This window comes from Saccopteryx leptura, chromosome 1 (assembly GCF_036850995.1).
Source record: "Saccopteryx leptura isolate mSacLep1 chromosome 1, mSacLep1_pri_phased_curated, whole genome shotgun sequence".
Taxonomy (NCBI): domain Eukaryota; kingdom Metazoa; phylum Chordata; class Mammalia; order Chiroptera; family Emballonuridae; genus Saccopteryx; species Saccopteryx leptura.
The window spans coordinates 172,038,538-172,060,450 of record NC_089503.1 but is presented as its reverse complement, the minus strand read 5'-3'; the positions used below and the strand labels follow the sequence as shown (position 1 = coordinate 172,060,450).

At 37.4% G+C, this 21,913-nt stretch overlaps 1 protein-coding gene across 1 annotated transcript in view; it reads right to left on the bottom strand.

Moving 5' to 3' along the window:
• Positions 1–3,946: 3,946 nt before the first annotated feature.
• Positions 3,947–21,913, bottom strand: part of LYPLAL1 (lysophospholipase like 1) — a 64,930-nt gene continuing 46,963 nt past the window's right edge. Inside the window, exon 6 of the mRNA XM_066380230.1 lies at positions 3,947–6,628. The gene's annotated coding sequence lies outside the window, so the exon portion shown is untranslated. The remainder of the gene's footprint in view (positions 6,629–21,913) is intronic.

Here is a 21,913-nt window from a genome sequence, read left to right as displayed (position 1 = left end):
TTTTTTTTTTTGTTTTTTTTTAATTTTTATTTTAAGGTGTTCATGAGACCGGGATCTCTGACTTCAGCCTACGAAAAATGTAGGAAGCCTTATTGCTTGAGTGATTGGCTTGCCACGTTTAAGCCATGTAATCAAGGAATGGAACATTAAGCTAGAAAATTACAGAAAGCGGTATATATATATATACACCCTGGGGCCACACCCATGCTGAGTCAGTCCTCCAGGCCCCCTTTCCTTCCCTCTAGTTTATTGCCATTAACACTCATTATTTAAGAACAAAACAAGTAGAATTAACAAAAGTGGATTGAAACTTTCAATGTTAACTTTTAATCCAAAGACAACTGGCTGTTGGAGGAAAAAAAATACTGTCTAATATGCCCGCCCAAACCAACAATAAATTATATATTGCTTAAAAGGCTGTTGGCAAAGAGACGTGTAAGGCACTGAAATCATAATTGGCACTACTGTTTTGGCCCTGTGACCAGTTTTACATCAGGGACTTATTTTCCAGTTTTTTCCCTCTGAGTCGTTGTAATCATTTGCTCTGGTAGAATCTAAAGTGAGTGGAAGGCACAATAAACGCGCCCCTTCCCGGAGCTCACATGGGCATTGTAAAATGCAAAGAAAAACAGTGGGAAGCATTGAAGTGATTCACATGCTGACCTTTTAAAAACCAAATGGAGAAAAGAACATCTGAAAGCCCAGGTTAGTTCAGAATCCCACCCACATGACTCCAGACTGGTCCAAACTCCAATCCAACACGTGTATCCACAGGTCACAATGGAGACTGACCCAAATATATGGGCTCAGTCTGGAGCCATTGAAACAAAGCTATTGGGTGAGGATGAATTCAACTTCAGGGAGTCAGCAAAGAAATGATTTTGCTCATGTTGATAAATGTAACTAATCTTTGTCTTGGCAGTGCAAACCTCCGTTATATAAAGACCTAATTAATCAAAAGCCTTTCCTAGCTGTTGTTCATAAATGACGTTAAGGGAAAAAAAATGCATTTTCCACTGACTAAAAACTCCATCAGCTGTGCGTAGAAATAAAGAAAAGGTGATGTCTTTAAATCTTCCCCTGTTCACCCAACTGATGATCTGAAAATCCAATTTCTCTTTCTCTGACACCATTGGCAATAATAAGCATTCAGGTGTTAGAACAGAGCTGACCTCTTTGCCAATAATGTGTGATTGGGCCTGGATATAGGCTAGCTCTGGATAGATTTTGGCTCCAGAGATAAGTATAACAGTAATCAAAAGAAAATTGTGGAAGACAATGAAACAAAGTACTGTAGCTGATATATATCAATGATTCTTTTCCCTTAACAATCAGAATATGAGAAAAATCATGACTATGACTGAAACCAGACTGGTTAATTAAATTATTTTCCTTATAACTTTGAAAGAAAGTTAACAATTTAAAGTTGACTGTAACTTGATTGTTTTAATGTATTTCCTCTTTGTTTTCCTTGCTGTTGCAAGCACATGAGTATTTGAAAGTTTTACTAGTTTCATTTTGATAGCATTAACATTTCTGTCTCTAGTTTAATGATCATACACTCCTCGTGGAATATTTAAAAGAATAAAACCAATTAGTCTCTTCAGCAAAATACTCTGCTCCCCCTCAGATTCCCCCCTTAACATCTTGTATTCCAAAAAGATAAAAGTTTTAGAATGTTTGCTCTTCCTCAAATGAATTTGAAGTGCCTTTACATAACAATTACCTAAGTAAAGTTTTTCTCATATAATCTTATTATTTTGGTTCTACAATTCATCATAAAATTCTCATAGTAAGTCCCTTCTCTGAAAACCCTCTTAAGAACAGATGCTGCACATTCTTTATCCATTTAAATGCATCAAGTTCTATAACTCTTTCAATTCCTTTCTTTGTTATCTCTATCTTATGGTCTTAAAAGCTTAATCAAGACATAATTCACATACCATATAATTTATCCCTTTAAAGTATTCACTGGCTTTTAATATATTCACAGAATTGTGCAAGTATCTCAGTAATTAGTTTTAGGACATTTCCATTACACTGCACTAAACACCATATCCATTTGCAATCACTTCCTGTTTCCCCCATCCCTCCCAACTAATAAGACAGGGGGAGGGGCTTAAATTAGCCTTCTGGTAAAAAGAACCTTCACTACATTTGGTACAGATATTCAAAATATAAGAGAAAATTATAAACAATTATATGCCAATCTGAACATTTTAAAAAATTTTAAATGTGCAATAAATGTTTAAATGTACACATTTCTTGAAAAACACACCTTACCAACTTGAACATAAAAATAAAGAGAAAGTCAAAATAGCCCCTTTCCTATTAAGGAATTGAATTAGTTATTAAGTAACTTTGCCACAAAGAAAACTCTAAGCCCAGATGGTTTCACTTGTGAATTCTCTCAACATTTAAGGAAGCAATAAAACCAATATTATAAAAACTCTTCTAGAGAATAGGAAAAAAGGAACACTTCCCAACTTATTTTATGATACAATTAAACTTTGATAGAAAAACCTGATAAGAACATTTCAAAGAGGAAAATTACAGGCAAATTTATCTTATGAAAATAAATGAAATATTTTAAACAAAATATTAGCAACCAAATCCAACAATACATAAAAAGAATAGTATGTCATGACCAAATGGGCTTTCAATTCATAATCCAATCAGTGCAGTTTATCACATTAAGGGAAAAGCACATGTGGATTTTCTTTCAGCCTTAGAATCTAGAAGTAGAAGGAAACCTCTTTAATTTGATGAAGGGTAGCTACAAAATATCTGTATCATATTTAATTTTGATTTATTGAATGATTTCTCCTTGATACTGGGAATAAAGACAGCATTGCCCTCTCTAGTCAATATCATACTAGAGATCCTAATCAGTGCAGCAAAACAAGAAAAAAAAATGAGAGGCATCAGAATTGGAGAGACAAAAAATAAAACTGCAATATTCAGAGACAAAATTATTTTAAGCATAGAAAACCCAAATGATTTACAACCAAATGATAAAGTTAACAAGTGAAGTTAATAAGTTTTCCTCACTCCAGAGCTATGAAGCCAAACCATATTTCTATACACTAGCAATAAACAAACAATAATAAATTTTAAAATTTTACGACAGCATAAAAACCCATACATTTATGAATAAATAAGAAATACACATGACCTCTACATAAAAAACTAAAAACAAACAAATTATTAAGAGAATCTAGTTTCTGTTGAACAGAAGATACTGTCAAGTAGAAGGGTAGGTCAGAGAATAAGAGAAAATATTTGCCACCAACTTATTCAACTCAGAATGCGTTCTTTAAAATTTTTGCACTTAGATTATAAAAGAAAAAAAAACAGTGGAAAATGGGTAATGGATATAAGCAGACACTTTTCAAAAGAAAACATCCAAATGTGTAATAAACATATGAACAGGTACGCAGGGAAATGCTCACTAAAATACAGTTCATACTACTGCATGCACTCCCACAATAGTAGCTGAAACGGAACATATAGGATGTATTCAGTGTCAGTGAAAATATGGAGCAACTAGTACTTTTGTGCATGCTTGTGTACTTTGGGTAAGAGTGTATATTGGTATGATCCACTTTGGAAAATGATTTGACATTTTACTCTCTGGCAAATATTAGCATGATCTATGATTCAGGGTTTTTACTCCTAGATATTCCTAAGCATGTGTCAGGAGACATGTGCCAGAGTATTCATGTCAGTGGTGTTCATTTCATAATGGCAACCCACACACACACACACACACACCTGTACCTATAACAACTCAAATGTCCATCAGCATCAGAATGGATGATTACATGTATTTTAACAGGAATGAGGGGCATTCAATAATATGGATGAATACTAAACACATTCATAATTTTAAGTGATAAGAGAAAAAAGGCCACAAACAAGGTGTTCCCATTTTTATAAAGGCTGAATATCAGGTAAAAGAAGTCACATGTCACACCTACCAATGCTCGTGTGTGTGTGTGTGTGTGTGTGTATCTAGTATGTTTTTTAAAAAAATAGAGAATGATAAAAAAACAAAATAAAACCACAATCTCCTGATAACAGTTTCCTAGTTATTTGGCTGGGGCTTGGTTTCTTTTTTATTTTCATTGAAATGTCTTTCTTTAATATTCAGAAGTAAAATGCCTGCGGCAGACTCTAGCCTAGTCTGGCTCATGCTTTGTGCAAGTTGCTGGCTGAGTGGATTTTGATTGTTGGAAGCAGTGCAGGAAAGACAGGTCTTTTCTTATATTAAGAAATGACACCCATTCATATCCATATAATGGAACATTATGCAGCCATTAACATGAATATATGTATGTGTGTATACACACACATATCACAGAGAGAGAGAGATGGATTTGGAATGATGTTCCACTATCTTGACTACTTTGTGAAGGGGTCTATATTATATAGAAGAGAAATTAACATATACCAAAGTAGTTATTTCGAGATGGTGGGATTCATTTTCTTTGTGCTTATCTGTGGTAGCTCAAGGTTCTTTGGTAAAGATTCAGTATAATTTTCTTAAATAAGTGCATTACTTCTTGGTGTCTAACTCATCATTACAATATTCCTCAATGCTGAGTAAGATATCCATTTTACGACAGTCTTTATGCCCCAAAGCAACTACAAAATAGAGCATTTGATGTTGAGTTCATTCTGTGTGAAAATCCATTGGCCCCTACAATGAACCTCAGTGTCCATGTGCCATGATGACACAGACTCAGCCACTTTCATAACTAATAGTTCAGCATCCTTAATGCCTTGCCTTTTTCACTACTTCTCTTCTTTTCCAGAAATGGAGAAGAAATACAAAGTTTGGCAGGACAGGCGTGGTCACTCATTTTGACGATGTGTGTTCTGAACATAAAGAAAAGTATTTAGGTCAGCACCTGAACTTGAGTTGGACATTCATTTAGTCTTAAAACTTGCCCCTCTCATCTCAGGGAGCGCCAGGTGCAGCTCACAGATGCTCTTGCCTAAGTCCATAAAGCAAACCTCATCACTGAGTGTGTCAGAGCCTGGAGATTTATTACAAAGTGATATATTTTCAAAGAGCGGCGCAAAGAGTCTTTTAACGCTGAATTTGTCAGAGACCTTGCCGACATCAAACAGATGCTTTTCACTTGGAACCCTGGACTCTTAAACTTCAATGCTTCATATGTTAAATGATTGGAAACTTGGGAACCATGAAGTAATACTTTTCTCTGATTTGGAAAATTTGACTCTTTAACAATGAAACTTTAGATGCATATTAAGAAATACTTTGAGAAGTGGTATAGTGTTTTCTTTATAGAGTGACTATCATTTGGTCCAGTAATATCAGTCTTTCAACGATTAAACAAAAAAAAAATCTCTAAAATTGATTTCATGTTAACAAGAGGTTGGGTTGTTGTTTTTTTTAACCCTTTCTACTCTTTCTCCCTTTACTTTCCTACATTGCTTGTTGAATCCCTTCTAAAAATCAAGTAAGCACTACATGCATGAAGCTTTAATAAAAGACTTCTAACATGGGTCATTTGATTTGGGTCCTTAAGAAATAAATCACGTGCCAGGAGCTGGATTACTCTCATGCCATATTCTTGAATAAACAGGGTGCCTCTCCTCAGTGGAGGCAGTTGCCGGTGTTATTAATTTTGTTATTAAAGACGTTTTAAACCCACATGCAATGAGCTGGTTGTATGGAACCTTCCTGGTTACCGATCACATTATAAACCACAGAAAGCATGCAGGCTGGAAGCAGCGACGCCTAGCTTTGGTTTATAACTCTACTCAGCTTTTGGTCCAGCTAACTCCAATTCCCTCTTGAGCAGGAGCAGAAGGGAAGGAGCTATTGCTTTTGGATTTGAGAAGCACGCAGTGCCCGACATTCCAGATGCACAGGCCGAACAGCTGGGCCACCCAACATGATCTTAACCCTGCACCATAAATAACAGAGCAGAGACTAGAACTTTCCCCAGTGAAGAAGCTTATGAATTTCACATGACAGATGTTTCCTTATAGGATTTTTACGTTGCACTTTTTATTTCACAAATAAAGCAAACCTCCTTTAGTTTGGACTCTGTCACTCATTCTTCAGGGAAAAAGACTGAATGAAAACGAATAAATATCTAGTGACTATAAGGGACTAAAAAAAAAAAAAGAACACTGTGACCCATGTTCTCAAAAGTGTGCTTTCGCTTAGGAAGGCATTACTGATACTAACAAGAATAATGTGTGCTGAATAACTATTGTATCAGGCATAATAATACTAGATGCTTTTTAAATGTTTTCATTAATATTCAATGTTGAATAAGAGAGAAAGCGAGTTGGGAGAAAATGGTATGCTATGCCCATGCTTGCGTCATGATGGACCAGGAGTTCTAACCAAGGTGTGCCACTCTTTGTTTCTGGCCTCTCCACTACATATTTTCTTTATTTTATGAAAAGTCAAAATTGAGGTTAAGTCTTCTCAGATGTTAGGCATTTGCTTGTCATAAAGGGAGGGAGTTCTCTGAGCTGGGGCCACAGCACAGGCCTCCTAGGGAACTGTACTGGTGTTCAGAAAGGCGGTAAATAACATCCTTTTCTTCTCCTCTCGTGTTCAGATCCATTTGAGAAATCAGACCTAGGAAGAAATGAAAATGTCAGCTTTATTACTGATAAAGAGAACTGGATAATGTGACTTTAGATCTGCCAATGACAGGGCCTGGCTGGTCCGCATCAAGTCTAGATCTTGGGCCAGCCTGCCCACAGAGACCTTCAGGACCAGAGACAATCTAGGGCTTGACACCCTTTGTGGGTCAGTCCTACTCAGTTGAGAAATAGAGACCATGGATGCCATCTCCCAGTCAGATAACTCGGTTCTCCTTAGGGAGCAAGGAAGAGAAGGGGCAAGCAGCCAGGACTGCTCTGTGGGCATTCAAGTTTTAGAGAACTCGGAGGCAAACAGAAAAGCAATTGCCTCGTAACATTCCCCAGCACTTTTTTTCTTAGTCACTGAACGGAAAAGAAATTCAATGAATGATTAGTTGCTTCCCCAACACACACACAGAGGAGATTCCCTCAGGAGAGTCCACCTCCTGCCCTCATGATGCCCTAACCCCTCTTCTGTTCATCCACCTTGATCCCAGTGTGTGGTTTAGATTTTGTCATCAGAAGGCACTAAAATGGGTCCAATTTTATACTGATCAATGACAAATAGACTTCTTAAGACCTTTATCCTAGCTGCTACCATGGCCTCTGCCTATGACATTGTGGAGACAATAAAAATGGACTCTCAGGGACATTTTTTTCCAGGTGGAGAATCCTCTCTGGCACATTTGTCACTGAAAGAACTATCAATGTCTCTGGCGCCCTCTTGGTAAGACAGGGGTCGGGAACCTATGGCTCGCGAGCTAGATGTGACTCTTTTGATGGCTGCATCTGGCTCGCAGACAAATCTTTAATAAAAAAAAATAATACTGTTAAAAATATAAAACATTCTCATGTATTACAATCCATTCATTTCCTACCACTCATATGGGTGGCTGGAGCCAATCACAGCTGTCCTCCGGGACAACACCAAATTTTTATTGGATAATGCGTAAGGTACACGGGTCGTTGTATGGCTCTCACGGAATTACATTTTAAAATATGTGGCATTCATGGCTCTCTCAGCCAAAAAGGTTCCCAACCCCTGTGTTAAGACCTATTCCTCCACAAGGCAGAGCCCCTTGTCCACTGTGGAATGTTCCAGGTCTTCAATAATGTGTGCTGTAGCAATGGCAGGAGTTGGGAAATTCTACCCAGGAGGTACTCTCCCAACAGACCAACCTCTAACCCAGACGTGCTCTATTAATCATTGTCCTGCTTGGCTTTTCTTCAGGAATGTCAACTTCCCTATGGCTTCCTTTATATTTCTTACTAGGCATGTACTTTCAAGGCACGGGCAATAGCTGCAGCCCCTGACCACCCTGTGTCATCACCAAGATCACCTAATAATGAATGCTCAGTCTTCGAGGGCTGGTTTTCCAATTTGCACTTCTAGACTCCACCAGTAACTCCTTGCATCTCAGACTACATTGTATCGCCTTTTGCTATTTGGAGTCATTGTTTGACAAGTTTAATGGTATTGGAAATACTGTGACCCCCTTTTTTGCTGCAGTTAAAAAATTGTGCCTTAATAAATCTTTTGTAAATCTATTGATTACTGTCCGAGTAGGAAAAAGTCTAATGATCATAGAAAAATGAGCAAGCAAACGGATTCAATTACAATGATTGGGTTAAATGCCCATAGGGAAAAATGCTGTAATTTAACCCTACTCCAGGCCTAAATATAAAGAGTTAAAATATTATGATATATTCTAGAAGCATACTTGAGGGACTGCCAAGATTTCCATTATACTCCTTTCGTGTCAGGAGTTTATATTCTGTCACATTTGGTTTGGCTATAAATTGGAATATAATACCTAAATCTCATTTTTAAGTTGAGACCTTCATTTTAAAATGATTATATGTGCTATCACAAGAAAACACCAACACACACACACACACACACACGCACAGTGCAGGTCACAAACACACATTGGAAGTCACAAACACATTTCTGTGACAAATCATTTATCTCTGTCGCAACATAGAGCTTATTTCAAAAAGGGAATTTTGTTGCTATCTTGACCAACTCCCCGAACTGTCTTCACATTTCTGGTCTCTCCACCTACTTCTGGAATTCCCATCTTTCCATCTGTTTACTAATTTATTAATTCAACAAACAAAACTGTGCACTTAGTACGTTCCAGGAGCTATACCGGGAAGACAACCAGAGCAAGCAGGTAGCAGAGGCCACATGCAAATCTCGGTCCTCCCTGTTTAATTGATCATTTTCTACCCTGTGGGAACACTTGTCACTTCCAGTCACGGTGCCTGACACATTGTAAACCCTGACTGAAGGCTGACTATTATTATCTGACCAATCTCTTTGGCTAGACTAGGAACAGACAGCTAAGACAGACAAATCAAAAGATAATTAAAGTAAATTCTCCTGATGTACAGATTTCCTGGGACAGAACCAGTACCTAATCCACACCCATTTGAACACCTCAAGGTTATTTACTCTGTACTCAAGATGACATCTGCCATATTCTTTTTTCTCTTCTCTAATTAATTTCTGGTTGAAGTCATTTAAACAATTGCCAAGACATATTTATCTAGATAATGGTAATAGAGTTATATGTTCATCTTCATAGTCCAATTGACTTATTGTATATTGAGCTTATTTTTAAAATGGCTAATAAAATGGTTAAATGAGATAAGATTTATATTGTTATTTATCTGTGCTGTTATGGGTAAAACGGGGCCCTATTTTATTTTATTATGTACTATTTGATTTTCTGTGATAGTCTCAACATGGTACAGCCAGTAGTTCGTACAGAGTCTGCAGTAGTTCCAGACCTTGCCTCAAAAGCTAAACAAATGCTCTGTATTTTGGGCTGTTAGTTACACTTTCTCATGGAAGCAATTTTCCTTCAACATGGCATGTGAAGTTCAGAAAAGTGTTCCTCAGGCAAACACAGTGGAGCTCTCAAGGAGGGGTTACTCTGAAGGGCTCATTACAGACACGCATAGACTAAGATCTGTGATGTTTTTAAAAATCATCTTGCCCACACCGCTCATTTTGAACTTGGGGACCTTAAGACAGAGAAGTGTGAGTGATCTGCCAAAAAGCCAGACAAACAGTTAATGGCTAGGGCTAGAAGCCAGGCCTATGGATTCTCAGTCATAGATTTATTCATTCATTATTTCATCCACTCAATAAGTATATACTGGGCAACCTTATGTTCTCAGTATTTTGCTAGATGCTGGGGATAAAGAGGTAAATGAGGCAGTTCTGCTTCATAGAATATACCCTGGGGAGGGGCGACTAGGCAGGTAGACACAATATTATCTAAGGAAATCTAATAGAAGTAAAATGGAAGAATAAGTACAGGGTGCTACAAGAACATTCTGGGGAAGCCCAACTCAGTCTTGATGCTCCCAGAAAACTTCCTGGAGGAAGATGAAACCTGACAAGAGATGAAGAAAACCAGACAAAGCAAGAAAACGCAGATAAAACTAGTGGAACATTTATAACCAAACTGGACCTAGCAGTAAGATAATTAATAGGACCCTTTACCCAAAGTGGAGACATCGTTACTGCTCTGAGATAATGCCATATGTTATAATTATACTGCGTATGTCATGAAGATTAGGAGCATATGCTCCAATAAAATGTGTTGATAAAATCTTTGGTAACTGTTGGAAATGATGTCTCCCTACCACTTTTGTTTTTCTCCCACACACAGAGTCTGCGCCGTTGTTAAGAGCCATAGTTTGTTCATGACGACTCCCAAAGTAATGTTACTTGGGAAAAAAAAGAACTAACTGTTGTACTGAAAAAGAAATATAAAATATTTAAACAGTGAAATTTGCAGTTTATATAATCTGTATTTTTTGTTGTTGTTGATTGATTTAGCATAGTAGCTCACTCAAAATTACCTCAACCTCACTGTGTAGTAGGGAATTTCACAGGGTGCACATTCATTTGTGTGGACGGTTTTATGTTGCTCCGCCATTGATTCCCTGTCTTATCAAAATACTCAGTGAACAGCATTACTTTCTATTTAGCATTTTGTACAAACTCAGTTTTAAGAGTGAAGACAACAACAACAAAGTACCTGAAAAATGCTTTTTGTGTTATTCAACAGGCGGTTCACTGATTTAAAAATTCATAAGAAGTTCAAGTAGATTACTCAACTTTAATTCATCCTATTGTTTTGGTACTTTACCACAGATGTCTAGGGAAGCTCAGAGGTATACAAGAGTATTATTCCTAGGGTTACATGAATGGTTGGACCATTTTGGTAGAGATACATAAGGTGATATGTTTTGTTTATTAGGAGGTTGTCTAATTTATAGGTGTTCGATCAAGGTTTTTGAATGAATGACTGTCTTAGACTATAAGTGAATGTATGAAATTAACATGAGGTCTGAGATTATCCAATGAAAACCTTGCAGGTATTTGGGAAATAACTCTTCGTACACAATAAAGTGTCATTACTTGCTCTGAGATAACAGCCCATGCTCTCTAATTGCTGAGGCTGCCTGTGTCATGAAGTTTAGTATCCCATTACCCAATAAAATGTGTTGAACAAAAACATGGTAACTGTTGAAAACTGCCTCACCCCCGTTTCTCCCTGCAGGAAACCATGTCTTCTCACATCTAACACCCCTAGACAGTCAGAGCAGTCCCCTGCCTGAAAGAATTTTGTGCTCTCAAACGGACAGAATCCAGACACACGTGTGAGTGGATGACTTCAATCATCCCACACGGGACCCATAGAGTTCACGTTTCGCTTTCTTTAAATTTTTAATGTCCATATGTTTGTTTGGCTGGAAATCAAGTTTCATTACATGCTCCTATTCTCCCACTGTATAACCATTTTATTTATAGTCCATTCACACAAAGACTAATTTCTTTGATAGAAAGACTGCTAATACTTATTTAAGCTCATGATAATGAAAACAAGATTGTGGGAACTACAAATAAATGTCGAACCTTCAAGTTATACCTTTGGTCCTCCTCCCTGATCACTGAGCTTCACAATGTCAACCTATTTTTTTGGCTCCCTGCACAAAATGTGCTGTACAGGAACTATATTAAATGCTGGCAATTCGTATATAATATAAAACAACCATGGTGTACTTGATTTTCATATTGGCGCTGAGAGGTCTTCCTAATGCCAAGTTGATGCTTGCATTTAAAATTCACTTACATAATGATATGTCTCAGTAAACTGTGCAGGAAGTAGGCAACTTTACTTTTGAACATCCTGTATGTGTGCACCTACCTAGTAGAAATGGCAAGTCTTATTTCCAGGCTACTCTGCACAGTCATTTTTGGTCAAGTTGCTTGCTCCAAAACTAAACATAAAATAGATTGTCTGAAATATTAAAAGTGCATTGATGTGAAGTCAGAGCCCAGCCTATTTTCTCACACTGATCCTCAGGTAATTAGATTATATGCTCTGTAAACAAAGGCTTGGTTTGACAGCCTCACTTTCTCGTTCAGCGCAGTCTGGTAGTAATCAAAGATGCCTTGGTATTAACTTTAGAATGTGTATGTTCTCTGTGGAAGAAGTTTTCTGTTTCAAGAACGTCACCTTTATGTTTCAGATGTTTACGTTTGTGCTTACAGATGGGGCTGTGAGCAGATACAGCAGTTAGCGCAGGACTAAATGGTGTGGTTATTTCAGCCGCTGCAAAGTGTCCTGTCAGCCATCAAAAGCCGTATGTTTTGCAATCTGACTTTGGGTGATGGGTATGCAACATAATTGATTGACAAGATAACCTGGACATGTTTTCTTTGAACATTGTACCCTGATTTATTGATGTCACCCTAGTAAAATTAATAAAAAAACAAAACAAAACAAAAAAACCCCCCAAAACTGTATGTTCCAAGTCAAGCCCTGACAATATCTTAATTAAATTAATATTTTCTCTTCCTCAGGACATCTTGGTCAATGTGGATTTTGATGTACACAAAGAAGAGATCTTAGTGTTACATTATGTAAGAACTACTTTGAGAAACCAGTGCCAAAAATTAATACTTTATAAAAATCATTTTTAGTGACTTTGATTTTTGTCACATTCTTAATTTCATCAAGTACAAAGAGAAAGAGGCGAGTCATCTTAGGCATTTAAAAATTTTTTTTTATTTATTCATTTTAGAGAGAGGGGAGAGAGAGAGAGAGAGAGAAGGGGGGAGGAGCAGGAAGCATCAACTCCCATATGTGCCTTGACCAGGCAAGTGCAGGGTTTCGAACTGGTGACCTCAGCGTTCAGGTCGACGCTTTATCCACTGCGCCACCACAGGTCAGGCATCTTAGGCATTTTTAAAATGATATAACTCATTCTTCATCCATACTAGAGGCTGCATATATATGATCCATTTTCTTCTGGTTTCTCTTAGAGACTTTACAGTGTAGACTCAATAAATATTCCTAAGTGGTAAAAATACCAGTTTGGTAAACAAATGTTCTGTTTTAGGGACCAAATCTATTTAAAAATGTCAGAATTTCCTTCCTCTTAGAAAAAAAAGAATTTCCTTCCTTTTCAAGGTGAATAATATTTCATTGACATACATACTCATTTTATCTATTCATTCATCAGTGGGTTGGGTTGCTTCACCTTTTGGCTATTGTGAATATTGCTAATACAAACATGGATATACAGTACAAATATCTCTTTGCAACCCTGCTTTCCATTTTTTTGGATATATACCCACACAGGGAATTTCTGAATCATAAAGTATTCTATTTTTAATTTTCTGAGGAACTGTCACACCATTTTTCCAAACAAGCTGTACTATTTCACATTTATGCCCATGGTGCACAAGGGTTCCAATTTTTCCACATCCTGGCCAACATTTGCTTTCTTTTTTTGATACTAGCCATTCTAATGGGTACGAGGACCCATCGCTCACTGTGGGTTTGATTTGCATATCCCTGACAACTAGTGATGTTGAGCATCTTTTCAGATGCTTGCTGGCCATGTAGGTGTCTTCTTTGGAGAAATAGCTACTCAATTCCTTTGTCCATGTTTTAATCTTTTTGTTGTTGTCGTTGTTGTTGAGTTGCAGTTCTTTATATTGTCGGGATGTTAACCCACCTATCAGATACATGATGTGCAAGTATGATCTCCCACTGTGTAGGTTGCCTTTCCCTATGTTGACGTGTCCTTTGATGTACAGACGTTTTTAATTTTGATAATAGTCCAATTTATATTTACTTTTGTTGTCTATGCTTTTGGTGTCATATCCAAGAAATCATTGCCAAGTCCAATGTTAGTAAGCTTTCCTCTATGTTTTCTTCCACGAACTCTTCTGTTTAGGTATTCGATCTATTTGCGTTAGTTTTTGTATATGATGTAATGTAAGGGTCCAAATTCACATTACACTGCTTTTAAAAAATGTGTGTGTGTGCGTGCATGTTTAAATAAACTATAGTAAGGCTATCTGAGCTTGGGCATTACAGTTTATTTGTAGAGGAGCTGAGTCATCTGAAATAAAGAATACCACCACTTTATTCCAAATCAGTATAATATATATCTTCCTAATCCATACTCAGACTTTACCTGACCTGTGGTGGTGCAGTGGAGAAAGCATTGACCTGGAACACTGAGGTTACTGGTTTGAAACCCCAGGCTTGCCCGGTCAAGGCTCATATGAGAAGCAACTACTATGTGTTGATGCTTCCTGTTCTTTCCACACCCCCTTTCTCTCTCTCTCTCCCCATCCTCTCTCTAAAATCAATCAATAATAAAAAAATCTTTAAAACCCCCAAGCTTTAGGTGATAAAAATGATACTTGTTTATATACAAGTATATATGTTTGCTTCTGAAACAAACACCTTATGATAGCTAAGAAATTAAAATTTAGGATTTCAAGAGTAAACTTGTCTCCTAAAACCAGACAGACAGTTTTGTGGGGGTTGGGGTGGGGAGGAAATACAGTAGAAATATGTCAATTCAATCACATGTATGCGGACAGATTCTACAGTGTCGTGAAAATTCTGCACTAAGTATTCTCTATGTATGTGTTATGGGGAACAAAGGGGAAAAAAATCTCTACTTCTTAAAGAGCTTAGTATTGAGTGAGAATGAGACAGCTAGTATCTGTCACACAAGAGATAATTATGTATACACACTGGAAGCCATTTGGCATAGCCTTCATCCTTACAAGAACTGGTGTGTAGCTGCCCATAGAGATTGATGCTCCCCGTGTAAGGGAGGCATGCCAAACTTGTCAAGAAATGCCAGGGTTGGCAGAGAAGTGGCTGCAGACATAACATCAGTCTGAATGAGATTCCCTGGGGACTGTTTCCCCACCTGGTTAAAAAATGGTCATCCTTTTTATTTTTATGTTTTTGGGTTTGGGTGGTAGTGTTTACAAAAAAAATTAGAAAATAAAGGTAGAATAATGAGCTTTTTCTATCATTTACTAGTGACATTTGTCCTTTAAAAATAGCCACACATATCTATGCATGCATATATGCAATGTATGTAGTATATATTCCATGCTATGTGTGTTTATCAATATAAATGCTTGTATGGATATATTTATACATTCAAGCTAATCTCTTTCTGACAGAAAATACAAATATTTTTAGTCCAGAGAAAGACTAAATGCAGATAACATGGGTTTGACATCTTCATATTCATGCATTGTTTGAGAATGCAGAGGAATTATCTCCACTGCATAGAATCACAGTGTTTGATATTGTCAGAGCTCTCTGACATCTTTCAAACCACCCTTGTCTACGTTCTTGTCATCTGGATCTCATCCCCATGCATGCAAGATATTCACCCACATGGCCTTCCATCTGCACAAGATTGTTAAGGGATCTTAAGGATGATTTACTTAAAATTACAAGCATTTTCAATATACTGGCAAGGGAGACTCATTTAAAAGTAGAATTCTATTTCTTTAGAATGCTCTATACAAGTGTGTTGTCCTTGTTAATGGTTTCATTAGCTAGTTTCAAGGACTTATCAAACTCAGTTTTGGAAATTGAAGAAGAAGCAATACTTCCAAACACATTTTATGAGGCCAACATAACCCTCATACCAAAACCTGGCAAGGATGGCACAAAGAAAGAAAACTACAGACCAATATCTCTAATGAATACAGATGCTAAAATTCTAAACAAAATACTGGCAAACCGAATACAACAACATATTAAAAAAATAATACATCATGATCAAGTGGGATTCATCCCAGAATCTCAAGGATGGTTCAACATACGCAAAACGGTTAACGTAATACACCATATCAACAAAACAAAGAACAAAAACCACATGATCTTATCAATAGATGCAGAAAAGGCTTTTGATAAAATACAACACAGTTTTATGTTTAAGACTCTCAACAAAATGGGTATAGAAGGAAAATATCTCAACATGATAAAGGCCATATATGATAAACCATCAGCCAACATCATTTTAAACGGCATAAAACTGAGGACTTTCTACCTTAAATCAGGAACAAGACAGGGTTGTCCACTCTCTCCACTCTTATTTAACGTGGTGCTAGAAGTTCTGGCCAGAGCAATCAGACAAGACAAAGAAATAAAAGGCATCCATATCGGAAAAGAAGAAGTAAAGGTATCACTTTTTGCTGATGATATGATCCTATACATCGAAAACCCGAAGGACTCCACAAAAAGATTATTAGAAACAATAAACCAATACAGTAAGGTCACAGGATACAAAATTAACATACAGAAGTCCATAGCCTTTCTCTATGCCAACAATGAAATATTAGAAAACGAACTCAAAAAAATAATCCCCTTCACGATTGCAACAAAAAAAATAAAATACCTAGGAATAAACATAACAAAGAATGTAAAGGACCTATATAATGAAAATTACAAAGCATTGTTAAGGGAAATCGAAAAAGATACAATGAGATGGAAAAATATTCCTTGTTCTTGGATAGGAAGAATAAATATAATCAAAATGGCCATATTACCCAAAGCAATATACAAATTTAATGCAATTCCCATCAAAATCCCTATGAGATTTTTTAAAGAAATGGAACAAAAAATCATCAGATTTATATGGAACTATAAAAAACCCCGAATAGCCAAAACAATCCTAAGGAAAAAGAATGAAGCTGGGGGCATTACAATACCTGACTTTAAACTATATTATAGGGCCACAATAATCAAAAGAGCATGGTATTGGCAGAAAAATAGACACTCAGACCAATGGAACAGAATAGAAAGCCCAGAAATAAAACCACATATATATGGTCAAATAATCTTTGATAAAGGGGCCAACAACACACAATGGAGAAAAGAAAGCCTCTTCAACAAATGGTGTTGGGAAAACTGGAAAGCCACATGCAAAAGAATGAAACTCGACTACAGCCTGTCCCCGTGTACTAAAATTAATTCAAAATGGATCAAAGACCTAAATATAAGACCTGAAACAATAAAGTACATAGAAGAAGACATAGGTACTAAACTGATGGACCTGGGTTTTAAAGAACATTTTATGAACTTGACTCCAATGGCAAGAGAAGTGAAGGCAAAGATAAATGAATGGGACTACATCAGAATAAAAAGTTTTTGCTCAGCAAGAGAAACTGATATAAAAATAAACAGACAGCCAACTAAATGGGAAATGATATTTTTAAACAACAGCTCAGATAAGGGCCTAATTTCCAAAATTTACAAAGAACTCATAAAACTCAACAACAAACAAACAAACAATCCAATAAAAAAATGGGAAGAGGACATGAACAGACACTTCTCCCAGGAAGAGATACAAATGGCCAACAGATATATGAAAAGATGCTCAGCTTCATTAGTTATTAGGGAAATGCAAATCAAAACTACAATGAGATACCACCTCACTCCTGTTAGATTAGCTATTATCAACAAGACGGGTAATAGCAAATGTTGGAGAGGCTGTGGAGAAAAAGGAACCCTCATTCACTGTTGGTGGGACTGTAAAGTAGTACAACCATTATGGAGGAAAGTATGGTGGTTCCTCAAAAAACTGCAAATAGAACTACCTTATGACCCAGCAATCCCTCTACTGGGTATATACCCCAAAACCTCAGAAACATTGATACGGGAAGACACATGTAGCCCCATGTTCATTGCAGCACTGTTCACAGTGGCCAGGACATGGAAACAACCAAAAAGCCCTTCAATAGAAGACTGGATAAAGAAGATGTGGCACATATACACTATGGAATACTACTCAGCCATAAGAAATGATGACATCAGATCATTTACAGCAAAATGGTGGGATCTTGATAACATTATAAGGAGTGAAATAAGTAAATCAGAAAAAAACAAGAACTACATGATTCCATACATTGGTGGAACATAAAAATGAGACTAAGAGACATGGACAAGAGTGTGGTGGTTACCAGGGGTGGGGGGAGGGAGGACAGGGGGAGAGTTAGGGGGAGGGGGAGGGGCACAGAGAACTAGATAGAGGGTGGCGAAGGACAATCTGACTTTGGGCGAGGGGTATGCAACATAATTTAATGACAAAATAACCTAGACATGTTTTCTTTGAATATATGTACCCTGATTTATTAATGTCATCCCATTACCATTAATAAAAATTTATTTAAAAAAAACAAAAACAAAAACAAACAAACAAACAAACAAACAAAAAAAAACAAACTCAGTTTTGGGAAGTAATTTTTTTGAAGGGCCTCTAAAGAGAACTTCTGCATCAGAACAACATCCACTTGGGTGGGAGACTTGTCCTGGAGTGGTTCTTCTACAGAATTCAGCCTCCAGCTAGACCTTCTCTTGGTGCAAACAGCTCCCCACCAGCACCCTGAAAAGCTTTTCTTGCACTAAACAAATATAGATTTCAGCTGAGCACTTAGGCAACACTTTTCAGCATTAAAACCCAATTGAGGTAATATAATAAAGTGAAAGGAGACTCGGATGGAGAGACTATTACATCTGGGGATTGGAAGTTGTCTGCTAACCTTGAATTACAATTGTACCTAAGACGTTTAATGACATGAAATCAGCTTTGTATATATTTTACTTGAATTTTGCATTTAGACACTATGGAAGTATATAGTCAGGACAATACAATCCTAGCTAAATAAACAAAGTTTATTTTGAGCAATGGATTGAGACTGCTAACCCAATCGAATAGGAGCAAAAAACCTACTCAGCAGTTTTAAAGTGGTTGAATAGTAAAAGTAAATGACCTCCATAGACAATGGTTCATGACAGTTCCCAAGGGGAAACTTGGAAAAGTTAGGTGAAACACTGATTACAATATTAACCAAAAGGAAAAGTAGTCTCTTATAGGCTAAATATTTGTGCCTCCCTCATCAAATTCCTACAGGAAAATCCTAATGCCCAGGGAGATGCTATTAGGAGATGAGGGTGTTGGTGAATAGGTCATAATTACCTAGGTGATGAGGTCATGGGGGAGGAGCCCTCATGAATGGGATTAGTAGATTTATGGAAGAGACCCTAGGGAGGTCCTTCTCCTCACTGACCACATGAGAACGCAGCCGGAAGTTGTCAGTCCGCAACCTAGAGGGGGATCTTCCCCAGAACCCGACCACGCCGGCACCTTGATCTTGAACTTCCGGACTCCAGGAATGTAAGAAATAAATTTCCATTGTTTATAAGCCACATAATCTGTGGAATTTTGTTATAACAGTCCAAAGGACCTAAGACAGAGTCTGTGTTTTCTATTTCGTGCTGTTCCAACACATTCAAACTGATCAAATAAACGTGAAGGAATACGTTATTATTTAAATATATACTATTCTCTTTTAAGAAAACCATATCATGGAGAAAGAGAGATACAATAACACTCCCCCTATACTTCTATAAGGTGTCAAAATCCAAGGATTATTTTTTAATGTCATTCTTCTACCAATTATTTTCATTGCCAAGTCCTATACAATCTAAAAACATTCCCAGGGCACTTTTCCAAAGCCATCTGTAGAGCAAACGTTTCCATTTAAAGTACAAGATTTTTTTCCCCTCAAATGGGACACACTAAATTTAAGGAAGACTATAAAATTCTCAACACTGCAATTGAGCAACGTGAACAAAAAGATGCAAAAACAGCATCACAAATGTTAGTACTTAAAAATAGGAAGAAACCCAAGTGCATTTCACAAACTGAGAAATATTAGCCAGGAAAAATATAATTTAGGTCAGAGTCGAAACACACCAGAAATCAACACCCAATTCCTGTTTTCTGAAAGAGTAAAGCGAGGTCCAGGCAGGAAGTACAGGTGATTCCGAAAAGATCGGATCTTTTCTGGTTAGATTTAGATTCCCTCTGTTGGAGCACAGGTTTGTCACTAGAATGAAAGCTCCTTCCAGGCAGGTATTTCTGCAGGGGAATGCTCATTGAGTTAATTAATATATATTCTGTAATCATGGTGGAGTTGGGCCCCAGCATAGGGATGTGAATGTTTAGAATTTGGTGACCACAGGATGACAGTTGTCAGGAAAAAAAGCCAATGTGTGGGTAATGGCAGAAAGAACAGATAGAAAAGGCTAAACACTTCTCCAACTGTTCCATAGGAGATTAGTAACTGTTTTTACTGTGTGAGTCCTAACTGATCAGAATTTCTACAGCCCCAAATCCCTCTGTACTGATCACTTTAGTTTTTCATTATGTTTCAGAAGAGTCAGAAAGTATTCCATTTGCATGCATTATCTGTCATTCAGGTAAGAAATTTAGGACTTCAACTGGCCAGGCTAGAAAAGAAGTAAAAGGCTAGAATAAGGCTGTGCCAGAGACTGCAGGAGTTAAAAAAGAAGGGAATATTTAGGAAACATTTCAGAGAGGGACTCAGAACTTGGGGACTAGATGGGGGAGGCTAGGATGAAGGGGGAATGAAAATGATTCTATCGTTCCTTATTTGTGGGACTGGGAGGGAAGCTGCACTCTTAGCTGTAGTAAGAGGAGCATCAGCAATAGAAGCAGGATGAGGGGAGGAAATGCAAAGGTTCTCCTCCCCTGGGCTTGGTGCTAATGGGACAGTACCATTGACAAGGTAGATATCTAGCAAGAAAAACTGAGTCCAGTGTTCAGAAGTATGATTAGTGTCTGTGACAAATATGTGAACTCGACATGTAGAGGGGAGTGTTTGAACATGTCTGTGATATAAAGATTCCCACCATGGCCAATTTCAAGCTACCAGCTTGTAAAGTTTCTGAAAATTTTAGTCTGGAGCCAGTCAATGCTGGGTCTCAAACAACTCACAAGTATAATAATTACTATTATTGACATCGGAGATACATACATGGACTCATTACATATATGCACATGCATATTTATATTGTATAGGTATGAATGTATATACAATACAGAATATATAGAGAAAATATAGCTGAAGACACATGTACATAAATATAGTTGTAAATGTGTGTGCATGTATAGAGACATTATTCATCCCTTGTTCTTTCCAATGAGGGCCTGAGAAACAGCAGTACCCCAAAAGAATGAGGCCACTTAATGTCCAGATCTTCATTTCTAAATTTCATGTTTGTTACATTGGAACCAGCAGGCCTCAGAGAAATGACTGATTTAGCACAAGATTCGGAAAAGTACAGGATAAACCCGATGCATCTCTCTGAGCTGTGACATCACATGATGTTCAGAGGATGAAAGGGATGTTTGAGGAGAACTCTGGGGCCAAGAGAGGCTCCCACTGGCCAGTTCTGGGATAACTTCAGTCTCCAAGACAGAAAACAAAACCGGTAACATCTTACAACCCACCAAGTAGGAAGCCATGAGTTGATTCTGATACAATAAGTTCAAACTTTGATGAGGAATTAGATACTGCCGTGGCTTTTCAATCCCTGGTCTCTCTCTTCTTCCCCCCATGATGGGAATGTTGATAAGCTTGTCATTGTCCCAGAGGCCCCTTAAATGATCCTCATTAAAAATATAGACTTTTTTTTTTCCTGTTCTGATTGGTTGTTTTCTGCTTGTCTTCTAAATTACTGATTTGACCCTCTGCTTCGTCCACACTACTGTTGGTTCCTTCCAGCATATTCTTCCTTTAGTTATTGTAGTCTTCATTTCTGGCTGATTCATCTTTGTTTACTATCTCCATTTTTTTTGTTTCTTGTCTCTTTGTTGGAGTTCTCATGAAGTTCCTCCCCTCCCCTACTCCCCTGAGTTCACTGAGCATCCTTATAACCAGTGTTTTGAACCCTGTATTTGGTACATTGCTTGTCTCCATTTTGTTTCATTCTTTTTCTGGAATATTGTTCTGTTCTTTCATTTGGGACATGTGTCTTTCTCTCGTGTTGGCTGACTCCCTGGGCTTGTTTCTGTGTTAGGTAGAGCTGCGTTGTCTCCTGGTCTTGGT